Source organism: Chenopodium album, chromosome 22, assembly GCF_948465745.1.
Source record: "Chenopodium album chromosome 22, dcCheAlbu1.1, whole genome shotgun sequence".
NCBI lineage: Eukaryota > Viridiplantae > Streptophyta > Magnoliopsida > Caryophyllales > Amaranthaceae > Chenopodium > Chenopodium album.
The window spans coordinates 8,713,079-8,720,219 of record NC_137855.1 but is presented as its reverse complement, the minus strand read 5'-3'; positions in this window follow the sequence as shown (position 1 = coordinate 8,720,219).

Here is a 7,141-nt window from a genome sequence, read left to right as displayed (position 1 = left end):
GTGGCTGTGGGCAGCAGCGTGCAACCGTTGCACGGCTGCTGCCGCGGCTGCCACCACTGGTGCTGCTGCTGCCTTGCGCGGCAGTGGCTGCTGCAAAGCAGCCAGCCACCGTGGCTAGCCTCGGCTGGCCACGCACGGTGGCCTGCAGCCCCGGCAGTAGCAGCTGCCACGCTGCTGCCCTTTGTGGAAGTGGTTGCTGTCACGGCAGCCAGCCACCGTGGCTAGCTTCGGCTAGCCAACCACGGTGGCCGGCGTTGGTGGTTGCGGTAATTTCAAAAAAAAAAATTCTGTTTTTGAAAATTATTTCAGGATAATTACGAATTATTTTGGGATAAAATCAGTTTTATTTTGGATAAGTTAAAATATTTTCAAAATATGATCTTTTATTTTAAAAGATAAAGTTGGTTTTATTTGGATAAAATCTTTTATTTTAGGATAAAATCAAATATTCAAAAGTTGTTATATTTGATATTATCCTTATTTAGTTTGTTATTTTGGTAATTATCCTAAATTAAAGTGGTTAATTATGGATAAGATTGATTAGGATATTCTGAGCATATTCCAAAAGGATAATAATTGATTTAAATAATGTGATTATCCCATAATTAGATTAGGATGTAATTGATTTTAAAATTATTTGATTGGCTAGTAATTAGGATAGAATCTCCTAAATTAGTTAGGATAATCATGGAAGATTAAATATGATTTATCTTTCTAGATTAAAATATGATTTGATTCTATCTCATGACTAAATTAAATATATGATATTTTATGAACCGTCATGAATAATATATGATATTATCTAATTATGATTAAAATATAAGATATTTTAGGAAATGCGTTGACTGTATTATGAACATTCGATGTTGTAGTTTAGACAAGCATGTTGAGTGATTTATTATATGACACTTTTCTAATATATGATATTATGTTGCTATATATAGACTAGTATGGCCCATAGATTCTTAAATACGATCTGCGTATCGTGATGTATTTTTGTAATCTAAATACGGTCTGCGTACCGTTGAGTGTTTTTATAACTTTTATTTAACGTAAATAGAATAGTTATTTAAATGGTGTTAGCCCAAAAGAAGCCCATGAAGTGAAGGCCCAAAGGAGCAAGGTGGATGAAGATCCATGATGATTCAAGTGGGAGCATTTTTCATTTCTAGTTTTCTTAGGACTAAGGGGCCATACTACGTCATGTTTATTTTATTGCATTAGTAGATTATGCATGTGTTAGGTTTATTTATGTTGCTTGATGATGCGCTAGAGTTCACTAAATAATCACAACATAATAAATCTAGATCCCAGTAATATTGATGCAGCTTTTCCAATTGAAAACCCGACGAAAACCTTGATCGTTTATGATGGGTCAGCCCTCAGCAGAGCATCATAATATATCTTGGGGAAGTGGGGGTAGGACCGCATATCTACACTTTTAATTGGTTATATTCAACAAGGTTACCTAAAGCGTTTAGAACCTTGAAGCTAAGAGTAATAATTAAACTTGCGATGGTTAATTATTCAACCAAGAGTTACAAGAGTTGTAATCAGTAAAGAGTTTACTCACCTAATGTAATGGTTGATTGCAGGGCCTCACTCTGGTTAATTATTGCACAAATAAAGGATCTTGGAATCACTTAAAATTCAATTGGGATCGTTTAATTATTGAATAAAGTGTTTTAAAGTTACCAAGTGAATGTTTTTATGGTACTTTAATTTTAAACATAATTATTAAACTTTGCCTTATTTTGACATAGATGGGTAGCCGTAATAACAATGACAGCAACGTTTACAATTTGCGACCATTCCTTGAGAAGGATAGGTTGACAGGGGAAAACTTTTCCAACTGGGAAAGAATGCTAAGGCTTGTTCTGAAATTTGAAGGTAAGGAGGATGTCATTGATACCCCATTACCAGGACCTCTGCCAGAAAATCCAACTGCGGCAGAGCTCAAGAAGCACAAGGAAGCTCATGATAGAGCTATGCCTATCACTTGCTTAATGATTGCTACCATGGAACCTAGTCTTCAAAAGCGTTTTGAGGACCAGGATGCCTACTCAATCATGGAAGAACTCAAAGCTTTGTTTAAGAAACAAGCTAGAGTTGAAAGGTATGAGTTTCATCGTGAGATTCTGGATTGTAGAATGGAGAAAGGTGCCACAGTTCATGATCATGTTTTCAAAATGATCGGCCTAATTCAAAGTATAGAGAAACTGGGGTACCCAATTAGTGATGATTTGGCAATAGACATCATTCTCCACTCACTTCCAGAAAGTTTCAACCAGTTTATCATGAATTTTAACATGACTGCGAATGTAAAGACTATGAATCAATTGCATGCAATGCTGGTTAGTGCTGAGAAACAAATCCCTAAGGAACCTAAGAAGGAAGCTCTTATGATTCAAAAGGGAAAGGGGTTCAAGAAGAAGGGGCAAAAGGCTAGTGCCAAGAGCAAGGGCAAGCAAGTTGCCAAGGCTCCTGAAAAGCCTAAGGCGAATCCAAAACCCAAGGCTGCAAGTGAGAGTGAATGCTTTTACTGCAAGAAGAAGGGGCATTGGAAACGCAATTGCCAGAAATACCTTGATTTCCTCAAGAAGAAAAATGGAGCATCAACCTCAGGTATTATGTTATAAACATTTTAACTTTCACTAAGGTATGTGATACCAAGTTGCAGAGCTTAACATTATGATGTTGCGCAGGAACTGCAAACAAGTGAAGCTAGCTTGGAGATGGAGCTTGAAGGTGCACTAGGAGTATTTAAGTGGCCAGAAATAGCTTCATAGTTTTATTTTCTGATTAGTTTATCATGACATTTAGAACAATTTCCAGTTTTGATGAGACAATATTTCGGTTTTCTTGTTTTGAATACTGATTTGGTTTTACTTGGCTTGGACAAATGTTGATCCATGACCAAGGTAATAAATTGTTTTCATCTTGCTAGATGTGAGTTAATTTTATTTATGACATTGATATAAGTAGATCACAAAAGTAAATTTTGATGATTCAAAGCAAACTTACTTAGTAAGGTTAGGTCACATAAACCATTTGCACATCCAAAGTTATGGATGGACTCTTATTCTTATATGATTATGAATCACTTGAGAATTAGAAGTCATACTTGATAAGGTAAAATGACCAAGTTACCTTTTAGTTGAAAGGGTAAAAGAGCTAAAATGACCTTTTGGAACACAAACATATGATGTGAGTGTACCATAAATTCAAGATTTAGCAAAAGGATTTAACTATTTCATTGCTCTTATTAACGATTTAAGTAAATATAACGATAATTACTTAATGAAATAAAAGCTGGAATCATTGAAATGTTCAAAATTCCAAAATGAAATGTAAAATCAAGTTTGAGATAAACAATTTAGCACCACAATATGATTGTTGTGATAAATATTTAACTCAAAACAAATGATCATCTAAAGGAATTGTTGAATTAGTTCACAATCCAGGAACATTACAATTAAAATGTATGTATAAAGCAGGAATCAAACTTTGCTTGCCATGGTTCGATCCAAGATTTAATGATTTACAAATATCGTTTGAGGATATGCATTAGAACAACAACAATTGCGAATATACTAAACAGAAACTTAACCAAAGCAGTAGAAAAGATGTCATAAATGTTATGGATTGAAAATGTTCCAAAGTTATCTTTTCTAACAGGATTGAGGGTTTATGAAATCTATGTAAAATGTTTACAAAGATGACATAATAAACCCTAAATCATAGGTGTTACTCCTACAATCGCGTAAAAACAAAATATTTGTTGCTCGCGATGGTGTCTTTATAGAAAGAAATGTCTTCCTACAAAGCCAAGTGGGAGTAAAATTAAATCTCGATGAGATTCGAGACGAGCAACAAATGGATGTGGATAACACTACATCAAAGACGAATGCGCATGAAATCAGCTAATTTGATAAAACATGTGTCGAAGCAAGCTAATTCAACTAGCGAGACTTCTATCGTCCTACTAGAATAAAAGGCTTCAAAGAGTTGAAGAGAATAATTCTATTGTTGCTCATATCTATCGTAGGTTACTTAGGATCGAAACAAACAGTTTGTTGGAATTCTAGTATAAAGTGGATTCTAAAATTTTCTTATTAGAAGGGTTAGAATCCATGCCTACAAGCAAGCTTTGGACAAGTGCCAACTCAGGAAGTGGCTTAAAGCCAAGAAATCCAGAATGGACTCCATGTCTATAAAGATGTGCTAGTCCATGACAGTTTTACAAATAGGGTCAAACCTATTAGTCATGTAAGCCTATTTGGATTATTTCTAGTTATGGAGATCAAAATCACCTTCATGAAATGTTCTTGATGGATGGCAATGAAATCCAGAAATTCCTAGAAAGTTTTGCAAACTTCAGAAATTCTTTTATGAATTGAAGCAAGCATCAGGGAGTTGGAACATTCATTAGGAAATCAAACAGTTTGATTACCTCGGAAGAATGAAAAGGAATCTTGTAAAGACAAGAAGTTTAGTGGGAGCAATTGGTCTTCTTAGTCTAGTATGTAGTTGACATACATTTCACATGAAATGATATATCAATGCTTGAATAAGTCAAGCAATGGTTAGAAAGATTGTTTATATATGGGAGACTTAGGAGATGTTGAGTACATATTGGGAATCAAAATCCACAAAGTGAATCTTGAAGAATGACTGGACCTAATCAAGAGACTTATGTTGATAAGGTTCTTCACAAGTTCAAGATGCAAGATTCTAAGAAAGGATCTTTTCCCATGCCTCATGGTTTTACACTCAGTAAAACTCATTGCCTTAAAAGCTAGTAGAGTTGAGTTGTAAAGGTAATGTACCTTATGCTTTTGCAAAAGGGTCCATTACATGTGCCATGAAATGTACAAAGCAAGTTGTTACATATGACTTGTGCATGTGTAGCAAGTTTCAAGAAAATACAGAATAAGCATACGGAAAGTTACCAAGAACAAATCCTTGAGTACTTGAGAAGCGCTAAAGGAATTTTTCTAGTTTATGGTGTTAAAGATAAACAAGTTGTCAAAAGTTTTACGAATGCAAGTTTTTTCCAAACAGGCAAGATGACTCTAGATTTTGATCTAGATGCACAATTTTGTCAGTATGGAGAAGTACAGTGAGCTTGAAGAGTTCAAAGCAGAGCACTATTGCATGCTCAATGTCAGAATATGTGTATTAAGCTATAGTCGGATAGTTTTAGAGGAAGTTCGGATTAAAATGTCATATGACTAAAGGGTCACCTTTGCCCAAGAACAAAGGAGCCAGGGTCACATCACAAATCCAAACAAATGGATATGAGATATCGCCTCAGTTATGAGATCATTGACCAGCGGGAGGTCAAGTTCTGCAAAGTTTTATTATGAGTGAGAAATCACTAAACCCCTTCCATAGACAAAGGTATGAAAGTCATATTAAAGTCTTGGATTGAAACAAATTATGTAAATTTAAGTTGTGTATGTTTGTGAAAACATATTACATAAGAAAATACATCAATTTGCAGAATTATGTTTAAAATAGAAATTGTCATTTCTCTTATTTAATTATGGTTTGAAATTAAATAAAATGTCCAAAATAATTATGAATTGATGGGCTCACTAGGTTGATGACCTTTTGAATGAAACCCCACAGGTGAACAAAATTCATATATTATTTAAGTTCCTAGTTCGAAATCATTAAAATGGACATAAATGATTTCAATGAATGGACTAGCATGTAAGATTGATTGGATAGCGCAGTTTCATGGGCTATAGGGGCATAGTGATGCTCGGTCAATCACTTGGATATGCATGAATGTTGCATGATCGAACTATTGACCTACTTTGAAGTTCAAGTATAGAGCTTCCGTATATATTAGTGGATTCCTTTGACATGAGTGGAACATTGATTTCATTCAATGGATGTTATGGCTGTGGTACACTCAAACGTCTGCCCGTAACTGGAGATTATAAAGGGTGTTTCCCGGTCATTTCAGAAGTTGAGTGGGAGGCTTGTTGCCACAAGATTGGATAGAGTCTACCTATTAAATTAGGAAATGTGTCATGGCCGCTTGAAGAGGGAGAATTCAGAAAATACGTGGCCGCGTTCAAATGCATTACTCAGTAATCATTTGGTTTTGTAATTCTAACTCAGATTTCAAGAAACGATTTGTAGATTAATATGATCTCGACATGTGATGCAATCATATTATCAAATCGACATATACATTGACTTAAGGAATTTGAATATTGCACCCTTGTCTCAGACAAGTGGGAGATTGAAGGAGTTATGTCTTCGTCGTGTGCAATTACTAGATATATAATTGGATCAAATTATGGAGATAATTAAGTCCGGACATTTGGGTCGTCGTTTTGCCATAGCTAGAGGTACTAACGATCTTTGGACTAGTAAAATAGGCCAAAGCCCAATTGGACGGATCCTATAAGGTCACACAAAGGGGCTAGATCGAGCATTAGAGGACGAGGCCCATCATGGGCCTCATCACTCTAGGTGGCCGGCCATATGGGGATTAGAAGAGGGATTTGGGCTTCAAGCCCTAGTCTAATTATAATAGGATTATAAATAGACTAGGTGCCTAGGTTTGCAAGTAAGAAGTTTACTGATCATTTTAGATCAAAACCCTAATTAGCAAACACGAAACCAACCCCTCTCATACTCCCTCTCTCACGTCACTCTCCTCCTCCCGGCGCCGGTGGTGTCTCGTGGTGGTGGTGGTTCGTGCGGTGGTCGGTTGTCCAAAAAGGTGGTGATCGCGGTTTTCCTCAATCACTCGACCAATCTAGTACTGGTGGACGGCTCATTCGAATCTCGTGGACTAAGTAGAGGAGCAACACTTGTGGCTCTATTCTCTCCCTGATTTGCCTGTCGAATAGCTTCGTGGAATTCACGCTTCAAAGGTATGATTATGTGTCTTGTGTGTTATGCATGCGATCCTTGGATTAGGTACTTTATTGAATATGATTCATATATATTATTTCCGCTGCGTAGTACCTATAAACTCCTACATATATATATATATTGTGTCACTTCACATAAGAGCCCTTTGAGTTCAAAATGTGGATGTAGCATGAGTCTCCTAGCTCATAACTAGTGCGAAGTGAATGATGAGTTTGAACCCATGACTTTTGTGTCACGTTGG